This window comes from Atta colombica, unplaced genomic scaffold (assembly GCF_001594045.1).
Source record: "Atta colombica isolate Treedump-2 unplaced genomic scaffold, Acol1.0 scaffold210, whole genome shotgun sequence".
NCBI classification, from domain to species: domain Eukaryota; kingdom Metazoa; phylum Arthropoda; class Insecta; order Hymenoptera; family Formicidae; genus Atta; species Atta colombica.
The window spans coordinates 1,343,513-1,364,305 of NW_017259306.1; the positions used below are offsets into that span (position 1 = coordinate 1,343,513).

At 38.7% G+C, this 20,793-nt stretch overlaps 1 protein-coding gene across 1 annotated transcript in view; it reads left to right on the forward strand.

Moving 5' to 3' along the window:
* Window positions 1–925: 925 nt before the first annotated feature.
* The window catches only part of LOC108687690 (epithelial discoidin domain-containing receptor 1-like), a 154,293-nt gene continuing 134,425 nt past the window's right edge, over window positions 926–20,793 (forward strand). Inside the window, exon 1 of the mRNA XM_018193603.1 lies at window positions 926–1,155. The gene's annotated coding sequence lies outside the window, so the exon portion shown is untranslated. The remainder of the gene's footprint in view (window positions 1,156–20,793) is intronic.

Sequence of the window (20,793 nt, forward strand, 5' to 3'; positions counted from 1 at the left end):
TATTATATCTTTCTCCAACTTTTTCGCAACACAAATATTATCGTTAATATTACAGTACGTATAGAAGAATAAAAAGTTCATTTTATGCGGATTAAAATTGTATAATTAGTAATTGCATTTTTTTTCTCCTCAATAACTTTGGCTAGCTACTTCGTATGGGCATACTACTGCATCGTTTATTTATAGTGCATGTAAATTTTAGGTATTAATTACCAGCAGAGTCTGTCTCGTAATATCGCTCCACTGCTGAAACATTTTATTCATTTTGCAAAGTGTACACATAACTACGATAATGAAGTCGTATTCATATTCACTCTGTTGGGTAGTATATTTACGGTCTCGGTAACAGAGAGCAGAAACAATGCAAAAACTACGTCGGTTCGACGGTTGCAAAAACTCGATTACTTTACGTTCCACGTTGCAGCTGAAAAAAATGCCGCATTTCAGCTCGTTTGTTTTGTCCAAATATCGAATCTTTCCTTTTTAAATGAAAAACATATAAACTTCACGCAAAGCATCTAAAATGACAAGAGCATATAATAAGTAAAATGTATCCCGTTTATTTATTCGTTATTATTTCTGTTATTCATATGGATCCGAAATTCAAGAGGGATGGAAAGCACTCAGGCACCAACGAGCATCATCAGTATACTCGAAGGGTTAAAATTGGCGAGAGTCGAGCGAGAAGGACCCAGATCGCGAAACGGACCGCCACCGCGGCACCGCGCCGGTGATACTCGGCGGCACGTATGTGCGGGCGCGGATTTAGTTCGCGGTGTCGCCACGGGTCACGGCGGCGCTGCACCATCGACGAGATCCTCAGTCCGTCACGGGGTCGCGAGGGGTACGCATTGCTCTCGTCGGTTTGGTCGTACCCGGGCTCGAACGTCGCGACGCGCGAAAAGCACGCGCCGCGTGAGAGTGCCCGCCACACTGACGGTCCGGCCCGCGTTCCTTTTTTTTCCTCACTGACGCGCTTTTTAGTATAAAAAAAGAGTGTGGTGTGCTCGGTGAAATGACGGCACATTGTGGATCACGATAATCGGACGGCGATCGTGGGGTGACAGTGCGAAGGTGACAGGAGAAGGGAAGGTCACCACCGGTGAGCATTGCGGCACGAAACAGGACTTGCGACATACGCTACTGTCACTAAACGTGAGTGCTCCTTTTTCAATCGTTTATGAATGAAACTAATTTTTTGCACTTTAAACTACTATTAATTTCTGCACATAAGTCTGCAAAGTCAATACTACTTTTCTCCATTTAAGATTAACATTATTATGACTAATAAAAGTCTAATTTTTTTAACTGATTAATTAGTTAATTATTTAAGCATTTAGTTTTTATACTAAATATGCTTTTAAGAGAATACGCAGTGGCTTGTTGAAAAAAGGCAAAAAAAGATTACCATATTATTTAAAAACATGCTCCATCCTTGTATATATATAAAACCTTGCAAATTGTATGATAATATAATTGTAAGCTGTATTGATTGTGCAATAATATATTGATTAATATGACTAGCCATTTGGCTTTGCTCTAATTAGTTTAATAATATGAAAAAGATATGTTCGCATTTTCTAAAAAAATTAAGAAGAAAAAAAAAGCTAAAATTAAGAAAAGAAGAGAGTTCGTTGTGTTTTTTGCTATAGATATACGACACACGATTACATTTCTATATTAGCCTTTTTCGGATTAATAATATATTTATTAACGACAATGCAAGATGAGAAGATTTAGAATTTAATAAAAATTATTTCATAAAAAAAAGTCACATCATACGAAAAAGGTAGCTATTATTTAATCCTTCTATCTTTTAAGAAAACGTTCCAATTTTCCGGAGCAACATGAACAATCGTCGCACTCTAAGAAAAATACATAAGATTAGCAAAACTAAACGATTAATTTTTCATAAATGAATACATTAAATTTTTTTAGGGCAAATAAATTAAATGTATTTAAAGGGCAATATTCACGCGCATCATACACCCGATAATACAAGAAAAATACAAACTCGTAAATGTCAAAGAAACTCAACTGTCACCGTAACAGATCGAAGCGTGCGTTCACGTAATCCTGAACGATCACTGGCTATTGTAAACACGATGCAGTTTGCGTTCCATTATTCTACGCTCAGAGCTCGGTCAATCGCGCAGAACGTGTTGCCCTTTCAACGACAGTGGTAGCTCTCAGCAATGTCACTGATGCAGTAATCGCGTCACGCGTCTCTTTCGTCGGCGCCGCGGTTGTCGGTGCTTTCCGAGATCGCTTTGTGCCGACAATTTCTCGGCAATTGAGCAACTCCGCAGGCACGTAATTAATAATGCGGTCTTGCGAGATAGGACTGAGATAAAGCGTGCGCTTACATTATCGAGCTACCCAGCTCGGAGAGTTAAATGATCATGATAGTGACGATGCGGAAAGCCCATCCCTCTGCGTTATCCGCGATTTCATCGTGCATTATGCATAAACGCGCGACACACGCTTTCTCTATACGCCAACGAATTCACTGTACGATTCATCTCGACACATTCTAGATTTCGTTCTCGCGCCATTCATTCTCGACAGAGATTTAAAGAAAGATTTAAGTATAAAATTCTGCAGATACTGTACGGCTATTGTACTCACAAGTTCAAACCGTAAAGGTTTTTTTTTTTTAGGGTTACTTTATGAACGTTTATCGGAGGTCTACGACATATAACCACATGGGGATCTACACCACTGGTTGCTTCCACGTGATAACTAATTCTCGTCACGTAAGCTCCTGTGCGTGGTACACGTCACATTCTAGGTAGAACGGGCTCTACTACATTGGACGACGACTCGTCCAGCTGATTACTTACTGACGTTCGATCGATTCGCGATATTCTAGACCTTATTCTGATTTATTGTGCCGTATCGGAACTCGATAACAACCAATCATATATTTCTCTGAATTTTAACTCCATGTAATTAATCGGTCATAACATTTTCGCGATAAATTCACTGTGTAAATAATTAACTCGGCAATCATTTACCTGCACGTAGCGCGTTCCATCAAAATAGGTTCTCTTTGTGAACAAACGGCGAATTGTACGCAGAACCGGGCGTATATTTCGAAATTGTGTAAATAGCACGTAGTGCTTGCTCCCGTATTCATATCGGACGCGGCTACACCGCCGTTGAATAATTCTATCACTTTAATTACCAAAGTTTATAGTGCAAATCAGCATGATGGGGAATAATTAAATCTCGCGAAAGGATGAAACGTGTACTGCACTCGCTTCTCACTCGGCGTGATTCGGCAGTACTTTTCTTCGATGATGTACAGAGTTAAGCGGATTGTTGTAAATATAGCACACGTTGGACAGTGACTAAAGGCGAGAACATCAATCAGCAGTCGCGAGCCATTGTGCCCCACGAGACTGATAATAAATAGCACCTTCCGTTCTCGCCAGTTATAATTCCTCTTCCCGATCGTTCTCGTGTCTTGTCTCTCTTGTCGACGATGCCTTTTTCTCATTTTCCCCGCGCAACAACGATCGCACACGCGCGCACGCTCGTACGTCTGTATGTCTCTGTATATATAGTCTGTGCCGCGAACAGGTGTCTAACTACCGATTGCCGTTCCTACAACTATAGAGCACTCCGGCCGAGTACCTTTATTGTAGCTTTATTGTACTTCTTGCTTCCTGCAGATCGCTCGAATCCGTACAATTACACGTGAACTGCGACCGTAGGATAGTACGGTCCCACAACTCGCCTGTCTATCGATTAACCATTAGCGAAATTAATGGTACCCGTAGACAATAGAATAGCGCTATAAAGCTTAAGAAAGCGAATTAGATACGAGACACCGGTGCAGATTGCACTAGTCGCGCGCATGTTTATGTCGGTCTACGTGATCCGCTTTCAATGAAGCGATAGCAAAAAGATAATATCACTCTAAAGCTACAATTTCAATTTATTTTGTTCAGCGACGCGACGTATGTAGAAGTAATTCAGAAGATTGACAAGAAATTTTCTCGATAATTTTTCTCTACTTCTACCATCAGAGATTACATCAACTAAACATGACAATCTACCGGTAAATTACATGTTTCCAGAAATTACATCTCGACAGAGAGATATTCGGTTGACTGGACCAGTCTCATTTTATAATAGACAGAATGTTAAACAAGCGAGATGACAGTCCTCACTACTGGGAAAACTACACTTGACTATTTTATGCGTCGCGCTTCACTCGCCTCGAGAATACTGGTGCTCTCTCTCTCTCTTTCTCTTTCTCTCTCACGTGCACTTTCTACTTCAGTTTCAAACTTTAATTAAAAAGATGGAGTCGCGCAGTAAGGTCCTTCTACCTTCTGAACTAACCCTTACCCATTCCCATTTCGCGAACCACCGCTCATCCCATCCGTCAGGGACTCTCGTGTCCGAGAAGCTATTTTAATTTCATTCACGGGAAATAAACAGAGCAATGAAATTAACGAGTGAGCGTGCACGTTCGCGCGTGCCTTTAATGTATATAGTCGAACTATATATTTTTCCGGTACAAATGACACTCCCTTGACAACGGTTCATTTTCGGTTGGATACGGTAAATACGGGTGCAACCACAATGAAAGTACAAAAAGTAGCGATTAAAAATCAACTCGTTGGCGCAACGTTTTTTCATCTTGCGCGCGCCGCTTGATTAAAATTAATTGCTACGTTTTTAATTACGAAATGAAATGTAAACATTAGGACGGACATTTCCAACAGGAAACCTTCATTTCGTCCCGCGATATCTACTTCGTTTCTATGGTATTGTATTGAAAAGAGATAGGATTTTTTTATATATAATTTTATAAAATATCGGGATGGTAATATAATATATGAAATTACTTTATCGTCATCGGGCTCACAAAAGCTGACTGAACGAAAATTCGGAAAATTCTGCGGTAAGTCTTTTCGGTTGAAGAGAAGCCGACCCACTCGAGTGGATGTTCAGCAAACCGCGGGATTGAGGTGGCTGTTACCGAGGTGCACCGATCTTTGATTAAGAATTCAAGCGGAATAAGTCGAGTCTCTGCGATAAAAGGTGACCGAATTTTCGATGGCTCGATATTTTGTCTCTCAAGTTACTCCGAACAGATTAACGTAGCATTTTCTAATACATATTATTACGATTAGATTTTATAAAATTTTATAAAAGCTATGGAATTACATTAAAAATATGGAATTACATTAAAAGTTAAATTAAAGTTAGAAAATCAATAATATCATTTTGATATTAAAATTATTTCGTGTTCAAATTACTTCATATTCAATTTAATATAATATTTCTGCATTAACACACACACACGCACACATACATAAATATTTGTTTTATGTGTGCGTTAAAAAAAATTGTTATTACATTTATTTATGTGTATTTATGATTTATATCATAATTACTTTTTATTTTTTTATTGCGTTTTATTATAAAATCATTCTACTACATAAAAAGACAGTTTTACTAAAATATCAAATACAAATTTAAAAATAATTTGGTTGGACCATCAAAATAATTATGTGGATTCGAACTGATTGCTATTAATATTTTTTTACAGCATTATTCATCACTCACGCTTACGTTTCCTATATAATTATTTTGTTGGTTTAACGAAATTTAATCTGTATTTAAATTTTGAGATACTTCAGCAAAATCGTTCTATTCATGTAGTAAAAACTGATTCCAACATTATGTGAAGCTTAAGATTTCCTTTTAAAAAATAATAATAATCAGAATTGGAAAATAATGTGTTATTTGTAGCATTACTATTACTGTTACTTTTTTTTTTTGGTCACATCGTTATATCATGATTCATGAATAAAAATTATTGGAACAGTTATTAGCGATTGTATCTGTGCGGCCGCAATTATAAGGTCGGTCAGCAAGCGTGATGACACTGGGTCATCGTCGGCACGTAATCGCAATCACTCGCAATTCGCTGCAGCATTTCATGCCGGCATCATGAACCGCATCACGGCGTCATACCAAAACTTAATCTAATCTCGCACCTAGGAAATATTTATCGCATAATCAACCGATCGGCCATCGTGAAGTGCCATTGCGTGCGCCGCATCGTCACGTCGAAACGATTCATAGTGCTCGTATAATGAATAATCGACTCGTTTCGCATGCGATCACGTTCGCGAGATTACGCTCTCATTTTCTATTTGATATCATCGGCGATTAAAGTATCGATTTCTAACTAAAATCAATTCATTTTTGCAACTATCTTTACTTTGCTCTAGAACAAATTTTTTAAATTTACCTTAGAAACTCTTGGCTTAATTTCATTTGCTTATATTTTCTCCAGATAAGATACGATTGCATTAATTATATGTACTACAACATTATATATTTTTCTCTTAATTACATGTACGCAATCGTTTCTCACCGTTATACCTAAAAATATTCTGATATCTAATTTCCTGTTAGAAAATTACGTTGAGCATAACGATCAGAGATAATTCCACTTACGCTTAGGAACTATTTCAATTACACGAGGTGTTTATATATCTCGTTTACGATAATATTACATTTTCTACAGTTTTATCTTTCACTTCGTTCGCTTATAAAATCTGCATACCATTCACGTTTCGCTGAATTTATATACACCGTATCAATTTTATTAGACAGTTTATGTGAAAGTGAAACGATAGTTGTATGTCCACACAACGGAAAGACTAGTTAATCCAAATCCGTGAGGGCCTATTCGTCGCGCAAGATTAGCAGCCCACGTTAGTGATTAGACGAAAGTCGTTGCTCCAGTTAATCTCCCGTGAGGTTGCCCGTATTCGCAAGCTATCTTCCGGATAATCTGACAAGCGCTCGCGCATTCATTCGTCACGGTTTATCGCCGTTGATCTCGTCTCCCGGGGCTGTCTTGAGTTGTCGTTCAAGTTCGAAGGAGCGTAATGCAGCTCGCACAGCTCGCGGAACGGCCAGTAAAGCAATTCGTTCCACCAATATAAAAGCAACTGAGCCAGGTAATGGCGTGGCGTTACGTACCTTTAAACCAGTGCCCTGCCATCATCACTTTTCGGAGTTACGTACCGTTGAGTTTTGGTGCGAAAGAGTCACGTCGCCGTGAATAAAACTTGAAAGAAAGAGACGTCGCTGTGTTAGACGCTGTTCCATTAAATTTCCATCACTGCACACGCATTTTCGTGCAATGCAATTTGCAGATCGCGTATCGTTCTTTCGCGGTAAATACAATTTTCCCGACGATGAGCAACGTCGCAACACTATTCTAAAATGACGCTGATAGGATCTAATTCTTCTCCGGGACATAAATCGCAAACCGGTACTGCACGTGTCCGCCTTCTCGTTGGTATCGTTAGTCTGTACATAATGAGAACGTTTCTTTGGCATACATTTTAAAATATATACGAACGCGTGGTTAGCGTATTACGAAAGTGCGTGTTCGCCGAGGATTACGTCATCATAGAAAGCGTTCGACGGACGCGAGTAGGTACAAACTCCTGGCTACTAGTAGTCCTGGCTACTAATCGTTCTGTTCCAGAACGACATCCCCTATGACACGCAAAACTTATTGTTAGTTAATCATATTTATGGCATAAGGAGTAGTTGCTTGACATTCTGCTGATATTTGTCTCAATTAATCTCATGTGAAAGTACGAGTTACGTATCATTAAGAAATACGCGACCAAGCTGTTATAGGATAACGTTCCTGACAAAATAACACGCAGCGGATAATTAATTTCTGTAGACAGTTACTTTGTCCCACGAACAATGAAACTCTTTCCTCTTCCTTTTTCTATTTTTCTAAAGTTCGTAAACTTTTTCTCGGGGAAAATACAGTTTATATCCTTGATGTATCTTTGCTTTTTTCAATACTGAAAGAAGCAATTTTCTCAAATGTACGGTAATTTCACGTAACTTAGGTCCTTTCTGATAACAATAGTATGACACCCACGCGTTCGCTTATACGGGTCCCTTTGTCGACGTAATTACCTACGATAATTTCCCGCAGAACGCATTTTCCCACATAGCCGTCGACAAATCATGCGACGATAAAGTGTACGTGTATTTATCTTCATTACCAGGCGACAGCTCGGTCATAAACATAATCAGAAAGTTCGTTTAAAGCTCGCGTAATATATTTATAGCTAAAACGATAGCGTATTATGAATGCGTATTATAAATGTACAAAATGCTTCTACAGCATCATCGTGAAAATAGGTGCAAATTTCCGTAACGCAATACAACTTGATTTAATTCACAATCTTCCCTACAAAATAATCAAAATCGATATCTTTCTCCATTTTGCTGTTTCTAATTTGGACTGCGTCCAAATATTTAATTGGTATAAACTTTTCACAGTAACTGAATTACTGTAAATTTTCACATTACATTTATACAGTGTAAATGTTTTTAAAGAAAATTGAAAAATAAATTAAAAAAATGTATTTCCGTATTGCACATAATGTCTATTGAATGTCAATGAATAATTTCCATATAGTGCAATGTATTGCAGAAAGATATATAATACTTCCACAAATCTTGCCACAGAATATGCGTCGATGAAAAATATGAATATTCATCTTCATTATTACGAAACAGTTCACACATAAAGTTAATCAGGAAGTTTACTCTAAGCGAGCCTTACGTATATCAACGATAGATTATGAAAGTGCATATCCATCCTATACCGAGGCTGCATCGGAAGTCTGCAAGCGCAAACTTCCGAAGCGTGATAACTCAGCGTAATTTAATAGCATATAGTGCAGAAAAGTCTTTTGCATACTTTCTCTTGTATATTATAATAATATTACATATATTATGCAATATTTTTCAATTCTATAGCTCGTGCAAATATAATAGAGATTAAAAAGAGAGTTAACAACGATTAAAGTAAAATCTTTAGATATTAATGCTTACATATTAACCCTTCGTGTGCACCGTTATTTTTCGTTAACATTGTCTGCACCGTGGGTCTTTCATGCCAGTACTAAATTTCTCTTATTATTATAAATCAATTGTGAAAAATTGGAAAAAAATTTTTTATTGTTTTACACTCTCTACTTTGTATTCTAAACGTTTTTAAACTCAGATATTATATTGTTTTTTATATAGCAAAATACGGACAGAAATTTTGTCTGTTAAAATTTTAAAATAATGATATATATAAAGGGCATACAACATTATGCAAAATCTTGGAAGTCAAATAACAATTTATTCAAATCGAAAAAAAATATATATATATATATATATATATATATATAAAAACGATCTTGATTAGACCATCTTCAGTATATTATTAGAACTACGAATGTCCTTCTGTTACAATAAATCTTTTTCATGTTGTAGTCTCGAAACAGGTATATTGTTAACTTAATATTGTTTCATTTTGTCTGTAATAGTTATCTTTAATTTATACACTGATTTTTAAATTATTGGCATAATAGAATCTGAAAATTGTGCTTTGTTCCACAAGCTAAACTAATTTTCAATAATAAATGACACAAAAGGCTACATCATAATAAATATTTACATTAATCTAATTATAATCTTACGAACTTTACGTGATTATCATAATCTAAAGCGTTTTATAATAACAATTGACTGAATTCGTAATTTAGACAATTTTTAATGTAATAATCATTCAATTTTATTGTAATTATTTTTCGATTTGATTATACTGAAGATGGTCTAATCAAACCGAAACGTTTATATATATATTTTTTTTTATTTGAATAAATTGTTATTTCGCTTCCAAGATCTTGCGTAGTAGTGTATGCCCTTTATATTTATTATTATTTTTTAATTTTAGCCACTTAAAATTGTTTTATTGTTAAAATTTTGTTCCTTGACAGATCCATAGTGCACTCGGAGGGTTAATTACAAATTTATTCTCAATATTCAATTACAATCTTTTCTTTTCTTATTCTGTGAAAAGGCTGAAAAACTTCCTTAAGAATAATTAAGAATCTCTTCGTTTTGAAAAATAGTTGAATTCCTGTATGAAAAATAAGAAGTTATCTATTACAAAATAATATAGAAGCTGACAAGAATATTTGGATGTAATTCGATAAAACGTACGTGTTTATCAGAACGCATTAACTCACTTAGATAAGATGAGGAAGTCAGTGCGCCGGATGTATGATACGCCGTTTCACCTGTCATATTACGAAAGCGCATCCCCCTTAAACCTGCATTGTCGTAGGAAGTGCTCGGTACACGTAAACGGATGTAAATTTCTGAATGGAGAATAACTGACGCCCGGATAGCTTCTTTCGAGATCCATGTGAAATCGCGCGCGATCAGCGTGTTTGTGTCACGTGTGTGTGTGTGTGTGTGTGTGTGTGTGTGTGTGTGTGTGTGTGTGTGTGCGCACCCGCGGTGTACCCCAAGGCAAACAGGAAGCGGTTCTCTGCAGGACCAGTCTTCGCACCGCTATCTGTTCACAGCAGCACGGTGCAAACATTTGTTCAGGATGGGGGAGGAAAAGCGGTAGTGAAGGCGCAAGTAGCGATGCGATATCGATAATAAGATAACGACTGTCCGATGAACTGCACCCGTCTCTTCTCTCGCCGGTTGTTTCAGTTCTGTTTCTTCCTCTCCTTCCGTCCGTGACCCTTCTCTTTGTTCTCTTCAGCCCGCTGGCTTGGCTGTACTCTTTGTACTCCGTTCTTCCTCTTTGAAATAACCTGAGCTTGAAGCAAGAACCGCTCCCGCTCATTCGTTCGAACTTCCTCTATTGAGGATCCTTGGGGCTTCGCTCCGGGTTCTGCAGCTCAACCTTTCAGAACGCTGATGTTTCTATATCAGTTAGTTAGCGGTTGAATTTTTGCCGAACAACAATCACGGATCATTAAAGTGCACAGAACAAAGTGCGCGCTCTTCCGAGTGGCAGCCATCAGAGTGATTAGTGATTAGAGATCAAGCTCGGAACTATTCCCTCCGGTCTTCAACGTCTCACTAATTACTTCTACGAACACTTAGATTAGCCTCAATGCATTTGGATCTGGATTTGGAGAATGTTATTACGAGCGATACTCCAGTTTTACGGATTAAGAGAATGCGCTCGTCTTATCCGGATGAATCGCGAGCACGTCGAAAGCGGGTCTCCCTTTTTAGATTCGAGTTCGTAATGCTGACATCGATCGAATGATGATGATTATGGCACTCTTAATCGAGATCCTTTCGGAATCGTGATCCTCGAAAACGTCTATATTGCGTTTTTATGATTCTCATAATGGAGTCTATCTTTCTCGAAAGAAGATTCTTCGCTCCATATCCTTTCTTTGCAATGTCCACAAACCGCAGAGAGAGAGAGAGAGAGAGAGAGAGAGAATATTGCACGTATTCTCCGGTAGTTCTATCCAGCCTACATAATGCCTGTGAATAAAAGGAAAAAAGGAACCTCTATACTTATGCATTGCACGTGCATTGTGGGTCCACATTATTGGATCCATGCGTGATCCAGCGGATAATAAAAAACAACGATTCATTCCTGCTCTCTTCGAGGGTGGTCACGGATTTGTCTATCCACACAACGATGCATGTATACGCACGCTACGCGGAACATGGTCGGAGAGAAGGGAAATGGACGCCAGGATACTGATGGGCGAAGGTCGGCAGTAGGGTGTCGATAGGACCGGCAGCATCGCGAGGCCGAGCAGCAACCCCATTCCGTACGGTGTGAGAGTCGAGCATGTGGCAATAAACAATTTGTTACGTCGAGAGGGTCGAAGCCTGCAACGGCATACGCTCGCGCGCATTCTCTCTCATCGTCTTCGTGTCTTGTTCTCTCTCTCTCTCTCTCTCTCTCTCTCTCTCTCTCTCTCTCTCTCTCTCGCTCCCTCCCTCCCTCCCTCCCCCCCCTCTCTCTCTCCTAACTCGCTCGTCGACTATCCGTTTCCTCTCTTTCTCTTCGACCACCCCCTCGACGCCTCACTCGTTCACGCACGACGTTACTCCGCCGCCGTAGCTGCGGAACGACGTAACAATCAATAGCGGCGCGTCACGTTGTTTTCTCTATGCTACCTCCATCCACGCCGCACACACGATCGTTAACCTCTCGATTATCGTTGCGGCGACCGCGACGATCGCCATCCCTCTATCCTCAGCCGGAATACGTCAACGACAACATAGTTATATCGCGAGCGAATCGTCGTTCCATGGATGATGTAATAGTTCTAAAAACGATCATGGATATCGCTATAAACCCGAGTGAATTATATTCGAATCTCTCCCAACAGTTATCGTGCTCTTCGAATTAGTCGATGCTACGTCGAAAAACGATATCACTCACATATTCTAGAATATATAGAAGATATAGAAACTAAACAGCAGGATAAATATTTTAAAAGAAGATGCCTCGATTTCTTTTTTAATTTGCTATTTTTTTAATTCTCAATTTTATTAATAAAATCGAAAAAATAATCGAAAAAATTATGTCTAAAGGGATGTATTTTTTTTGCTACAAATATCCATCATGATTAGCATAATTCTATTATAAAGTAAACATAAAAACAATCATAGTGTAAAAAGACAGGACTAATTCTGCAATTCTATCAAAAGCTTAATGTTTGCTGTACTTAAAATACCGTTGAATGATTCAAACTGTCACGATATACAGTCTACAATTGCAGTGTTTAAACAAACTTTATTTCAAAGTATTCTCTCGTTTAATTACATGCGCGTGTAAGTGAAATGCTCGCGATTGGCTCGGTGATAGAAAACGCACAGTATCGTGAAGTTAACGAGAATCGAAGCTAGCTAGGGCAAGATACGGACGGACGGAATACCTGGGAAACGAGGAAACGTTGGAAAAGGCTAGAAGTTTTTTTCCTCTCGCTGCGTAGCGCCGTCCGCCTCCGCCGACATTATACGCACGCAGACGATAACGGAGAGGTTCCGGGAAAAGAGGAGGGGATGGAGAATAAAATGAGATCGCATTATATGCACTCGTGAAAAGGAGCCGGAGGGGTCCCGCAGTCTCTCGGTTGCTTGTATGTAGATCATACAGCCACCGATGCGCACACTCGCTCAAAAGTGTTTTATACATGTGCGTGTGCGTCCGTGTGCATTTGCATATCTGACATATCTGTGCGCGCACGCACGCACGCACGCACACACGCACGCACGCACGCACGCACACCTGTCTATACAATCGCCTACACAGAGAGACGTTCTTTACTCCCTTTGAAGGAGATATATGTACTCGCGTGGTGCAGTGTGCGCGCATCGATGTGCTCTCTTTTTGCTGGAGAAACAAACGCGAATTCCGTTTTTGATGCGCACTGGCGCAAAAGTATTTTATAATGTTGGCGAAGATGCATATATTCGCTTTTGCTATAAAACGGATTTTAACGTATCGCGCCATCCCTTTTGCAAGAATCATACCTGTCGCGCTCGTTACGCGACGTTGATCGCCGACGTTGACGTTCTCGTTTTGCAAATCGTTCATGGACCCGCGTATTTATCTAGTGCTGGATTCACGTCAACTTTTTGTACGAAAACTATGCGGAAACGAGAATCGCGATGACGGTTATTCTGCGCGTTGCTTCATTCCCACGCGGTAGAAATATCTTTTACATAGAGGTATTTTATACACGAGTCGAGGATCGCATTTCGTTTTTTGGTATAATGCACTTACGTTCCTCTCACAAGCATTTTTCATTAGTCAGAGTTGTGCACTGTTAATTGCATACACGCGCTTTTATGTACCATGTATATATACGAAAATGAAATAAGCATCTAGATATAAAACTTATGCATAATTTGACCTTTTTTCGAGCGTCCGGCGTTTTTCCGATCATTAAATCGCCTTTGACGTGCAGTGATCTCTAAGTAAAAGCAATTTTATACAACGAGGCACGCGTTATCGTTCGTCGCTTTTTCACAGTTCAGTATGCATTTCATTTACGTGAAATACAGGATAAGCCAATATCTCTTTCCTTGGCACTGCCACATTTCGCTAGAAAGCTATTCTAAAAAGTTTTTTAATAACTGATGATCGAAACTAAGTCACGTATAAAATGTTGTATTATCTTTAGCAATCCCATATTTAAAAGTATGATATATTTATATAAGATTTCCTTTGAAAATGTATATTATTACGTGTTCTGTGATATTTAAATTTTAAGTTTCTCATGTCTCATATATACTTTCCATTCTTTCAAATTTAAAAGAAATGATATAATATCTTATTAAAACATGTAATAATCAACTGATGGGTCGAAATGGGAAGTTATTACTTTCATACCCTTCTCTTCAAGTTCTCTTAGTGCATCTTGTAAAATCGCTCTCTCCGTCATGTGAAAACCCGTTTCGCCAACTCTCTGTCACCAATCCACGTCGAGGATTTCCGTTAAAACCTTCGTTTCTACCTCGTTTCCACAAACTCCAAGCGCGGAGTGACTGACGCGTTTGTCGGCTCGCGGCGATGGAAACCAACGACAGGCGCGGTAACCAAACTCCATTAATCAAGCGGCATTCGTCGCTTAATGAAAAGGCCAAATATCGCCCCACCGTGAATGAAAGATAGCTGCTCGCGGAAACGATTCAAACTGTCGACGTAAACTGCCAAAGCGGGCAACGTGCAAATTTCGCCGTGACTGGCGAGGGACTGGTGAGTGGACGTATCGGATTCCACACGCTTCGATGAAATAAATAACCGTATCGTGTCTAATAACCGGTATTATCACAAAGGTAATACAGCTATCGCAGACACTGCGAACGATGTATTATATGTCTTAACTCTCCGTCAGTAATGTGAAATTTTTGCCCTTTGTTTGCAACTCCTTAATTGTTCTTCGAACTTCAATGCAGAACTTCAATGTACAGAACTTCAATTCAATTATGTTGTTCTGTACTGTATAAAGATCTGAAAGAATTCTTACATGTGAAAACTTTAACGAGTTTTTACTGTTATGGATTGCATTTTATTTACTTTTTTTTACTGATAATTAAACATACTTTTTTTACAAATAATAAATTATCACAATTTTTATGATTAAAAAATTAACTGTCTTTAAAATTCATCATTGAACGATGAAGAATTCGATGATAGAACTGATAATATTCAAATAATATAGAAAAAAATAGTCATGATTTCAGAAATTAAATATAAACTATTAAAAATCTACAAAATTATGGTATTTTTTAATCTTGGATTTAAGTATCGTGTATGGATTTTAAAAACGAAACATAATTTTATTATTAAGTATGTGATAAGGATTGACCTGTGTAGGAACTCGAGCAATATTTTTAGTCGCACCAACCATTTTTCTTATAAGTTTTTCTTATGCGCCACTGTAAAAAACTTAGTTTCGCGGTACGTAATAATAGACAAGAAAGGTCCAGCTTGTATCTCAGTTTCTATTAAAAAACTTGAGACCAAACTATTCTAATAAAATGCAGGTTGCACGTCGAAGTAAACGCGTATTTAGTTTTTTTGATACACTTGGGTAATTGAGAAAAATTATAAGAAAAAAATTATTTAAAGTCAAATATATCGTATTAAAATATATTAATTTAAAACATGATATGTATATAAATGTAAAGCAGAAGAATTAAAGCTTTGTTCAATGAGAATATCAGCAAAAAATTAATACAATAGTGATCGTTGTAACATTTATAACAAGATAATGATGATATGATCAGTAATAATAATTATCACTGAAATAATTAGAGATAGTGACGTACGATATTAATCCTCGTTGAATACGACAAAAAGATAGAATCGCAGAGGAAAGAGAGAGAGAGAGAGAGAGAGAGAGAGAGAGAGAGAGAAAGAGAGAGAATGCAGAGGTATTTACATTAAATTGTACAATTTACGTTTCGAATAATAAAGGCCAGCTTTATCAACAAAATCGTTGAGTAGCAGGATTCAGATTACATAGAGAGAAATAAAAATCGAAACTAATAATTGCTGCGTCATAATCAGCGCTAAAATTTATGAAACTATGTATATATATATGTGTGAGTGTGTGTGTGTGTGTGTGTGTGTGTGTGTGTGTGTGTGTGTGTGTGTTTTATTTCTGTTACTACGAAATTTTGTTGTTCAAGTGTTGAAAAATTAATTTTTATGATATTAATGGAAAAATGTATGCTTTTAATTTGCAACGTGCAGAGATACAATATATCGACGCACTCCAATATGATACGTCGCGCTGCGTGCTAATTGTACAATAAAACTGCGATTTAAATTTAATTCCTCCTCTTACTCGACGTTTACCGCGTCCGTTACCGATGTACCGCGATACTTTGAATACACGATACCGCGCGTTAATTAAAATTCGATGTATGTCCCGGGTTTTCGCATAAGTAAAACAAGAATTCACGCGACATCCTTGCGTCACATTTGAATTTTATCCAAAGACATCTTACACAACGTCGTAGATCGCAAAATCGCCCTTCATATACATAAACCAGCCCCGCCATATGCATATGCACATGAACCCGGGCTGATGTGCGCATCCTCGTCCCCCGTCGTCATCGTCGTCGTCGTCGTTGTCGTCGTCGTTGGGAATCAATTAGCCCGACATGCGCCGGTACCTCTTGGGATACGTGTAACACACCTATCCTGCCATGCGCACGGAACACTTTTCGGCATTTAACACGACCAGACAGCATACACAAATGCGCGCGTAAGCACGTTTATAAAAATTATTTTAGTAGCGCTAGTCGCTACCCAGCGTGATAATAGGATAACACAGCTTCTAGAATTACACGCGGCGAATCTCGGCGACCGATAAGTTCTGGTCTTAATTACCGAGATAATGAGACGGAAAAGTCGAAGTAACCACTTTTCGATAATATGCTAACGCGGCTAACGCGATACCACAAATTCCATTCGTTATATTCAACACGCGAATTAATATTTCGCAGTCGCATTAGTTTCACATCGAAAATATACTCGCTCGCATTCGTTTGAATAGTAAGCGAAATAAACGCTAAATATAGATATGAAATTATAGATTAGTTATATTATGTAGATAATATATCGATCAATACAAGCGTTAGCAACAGCTTCATGCATTCGTGATAATACATCTAAACGCACTCATTGCTTAATATCAGCAATATTCCAACTCCATTATCATTGTACCACAAAATGCAATTGCATCCTGATGTACTTTGATTATAGTTTGATTATAGTTTGACACACACTCTAATAGTTTGATAAACCTTCTTAAAAGCTATAAATTTGCTTAATGTTCGTCTATTTAAATAAAAGAAAGAAATAAATAAAAGAAAAAAATATTGTTTAGGGACCATTTTTATATTACATTTCACAATTGCAAATTTTATTTTACTACGTACTTTTCCCACTAAATATATCTGCTAATACCAATCTGCTAATCAGACCTCGAAATGGAATTGCGGGCCGCTATTTTTCAGTCGGAATTTGACGAACGAGAACGAGCTCGGCAGTGTCACGCGACGCTTTCGGAAGTCCGCGTACACATAAATGGGCTTGTCCGTTCATTCGCACATTGCCGCAACGGACGGAATAGCTACGGGCCGGCGCGGCATCCATCGGCCATTCAGCTTCGGGTTTACGCACGTATGCACGTGTAATCCCCGCGGGGGTTTATAGGCCACCATCGCGACGTACACAGCATTACATATCTCCGCGGTGATCACCGACGCTGGATTCTCGCTCTGTGTCGGGGTCTCCCCAACCGTCCCTCCACCATGTCGTTAATTAAAAGCCACCGCATCCTCGCAACCGAACTCGACGACCCGGCTGCATTTTTAGTAGCTGTTACCAGTGTGTTCAACGACGGGAATATCTCTCGATCACGAAACTTATATTTTACGATTCTCACGGTTGAGTGCACCGATAGAGACGTTATCGCGTCGACACATATATTCTCTCTCGGTTTATTTACAGCGGTATACTCTCAGTGAGGAAAAAAAAAATGAGGTACACCAACGTTCATTACGAAATCGTCGAAATGATTCAATTTGAAAATGAAATTTAAAAAAAACAGAGCTGGCTCCGAAACGAAAACGTGCCGACAATAATTCCCCCCCCCCCCCCCCCCTCACTATGCAGGTGGGAACGTGTGATTTCCAGTTTGCATGAGACTGCGGGCGTGCATGGTGGCACTGCATCATACGCCACGATAGAGCGTTACGCGGCAGCGTCGAGGGTCAATATTATCCGGTTCCAAAATCGATCCATAATTATTAAGCAAACACGACGGGACGGCAAGTTCCCAAAGCATGCCTGGACAAATATGATTACATCGTTGATGTGAACATTCCGATCAATATAAACTGCATGCGGTGGCATTCTCTACCCAATTAAGCTCGTACAGATCTGCCCGCGCATACATGAAAATCAATCCTCATTGGCCGCGTATCGATGATATCGCCTAATTAGCTCAGAAGCCGGCGGCTGCGTGCAGTATACGCCCATGCATAGCCGCCGGCAAAAACAGCCATCTGTATGGTTGTACTCCGTCTGCGTAACTAACGCGTGCTCCTGTTTGTAGTCGGGTCTCTATACCGAACTCGGGTTATCCAGTTCAATTTTTGCATTGTTGAAAATATTTGCGAGCGAAACACAAAAAGAGAACAATACATATACATGTTATTATCTGCCAAAAATACCAATTATATAAAATATTGTGGAATCATATGAATTACACAAATTTGCATTGTATGTATTAAAATTAATTGCATGGTGTTTTTTAGTCTTATTAAAAAGTCTTTGTAGTACTTATATTTCTATAAAATTATACGAAATAAAAAAATGTTACTATATAAACTTTATCGAAACAGAAATCTCAATTTATTATTTTTCATTACTTGTATTTATAATGAATAAAAAATAATATATCTAAAATAATAAAATTTCTTGCGTTTTCGGTGTTATTTGATTACGTACAATTATGTTTAAATCTCGTTTTTCTTTCGCTATTATGATTTTCCGTTCTTCTTAAATAATTTCTGAAAACATATAATTTTATTTAATATATTAGATATAGTAAAAAGAAATCCATTATTTTTGCATGAAATTGAATGGAAAAATAATGAATTTCTTTTTACTACACCTAATATATATATATATATATACGAGCATTAAAATTACACAGGTTCTCTAGAATTATTCGATGGACGACAGACGCCGCCGTGACGTTGACTAGAAGTGTTTCCGGATGTACATCGCAATGCTATTCATCGTGTGCCTAATTAACAGTGCCCCGTGGCATTCTGACCTCAGTATTGTGCCATGTGTTGTGGGGGCCCTTTTGCGGTCCGCGCACAAGCGGCGAGAATTTAATTAACCTGTTCTGCATTTGATAGCCGGTGAAAACTTCCGGTCGGTGTCTTTTGTGAGGCAGTCGTAATTAATATTCCTTGAAAGCAGCAAAGAGCGGAAAGCTCGACCGAGAGAAAGGCAAATGCGAGTCGGACTGTGGGGGGTATCTCAAAAAGGGGCTGCGCTTAGCAGTATCCACTCGAAAAGAATCAAAAGAGTTATCAAACCACGAGATTATCGCCACTATTCAAAACGTTTGTGCGAATGAATGCTTCCTGAATACAGCAGGCGTCGCCTGCTTTTATGATGAAAATTTAAAAGTGAATCACTGACAATAATCAAGGCATTTAAATCATTGTCAAATCATTTATTCGCATGATATGGTCGTAAATATCGAAATAATATTATACAAAGAAGAAATACAAGAAACACGAGACTTCCACGGATCGCACACACACACACACACACACACACACACACATACACATTCAACTGTGCAAAGCAAAATTTATTCCGTGATACTAAAAGTTATATCGACAGATTGTATCAACGTTGAAAGTCTAAGCACGAAGGAAACAAGCAACGTAATTAGACAAACATAGAGAACGCGATGCACTCCCCCGCAAGCTGCAAATATATTCATGATCGCGTCGATGTTATCGAGAAGTGCGGTGTACGTTGCACGGAATGGATTGCGAGTGATCTAACGTACGAGTTCGTCTTCGTAGGAAATATCGTTGGGCGCAAGCACGATCTTATTACATTTCCGCCATGAATCCCATCGAGATACGCGGCCCAGAGAATAGTGTAAGTCACCGAAGTAAGATAATGGAGAGGAAAAAGCACGGAGGATATGGTAGTGAAGGAAAGGGCAGATCTTATACGCGGGCGAAACACGGCAAAGCAATTTCTGTACAACCACGTTTTCTCGTTTCTGCGAAGGAGGTCTTCGTGAGGAAACCGGGGAATTTACATGCGCGCTTACATACATGTGCGCCGCCCGTGAAAAAGAATGAACTCTCATGAATGGTCGAGCGATTTGCGATTGTGCTCTCTCTCTCTCTCTCTCTCTCTCTCTCTCTCTCTCCTTACCTCTCTCTTATTACGAATTATGCCATGCCTCGGATAGCTTATCGACTGTTTCCGTGAAACCTGACGAGTACGCTATCGATTTCCCCGTCATTAATGATAATCAATGCGAGGCACGATGAGATTTCGCTAATGGAACATAATATACCGGCCGTACTATCACGGTATTATTACCTCATTTCCCGAACGAAAGACACTTTTCGCAGAGCTCTCATCCGACCGCACTGAGTCCGAGAGATTTTTATCATAGCGCACAAATACCTTCTCTGCCTGCTATTAACGAGGGAGATTAATTTTACTTGACGTCATATTCCGTGACAGCGAATCATGCGTCCATTTTCATTTCGATAGAGAGAATCGATATTAGCGGTAATATGTAAATGAAATATCATATAAAAATCAATTAAACGAAAAGATGTCTCAGATTGCTCTAATTTATATATATATAT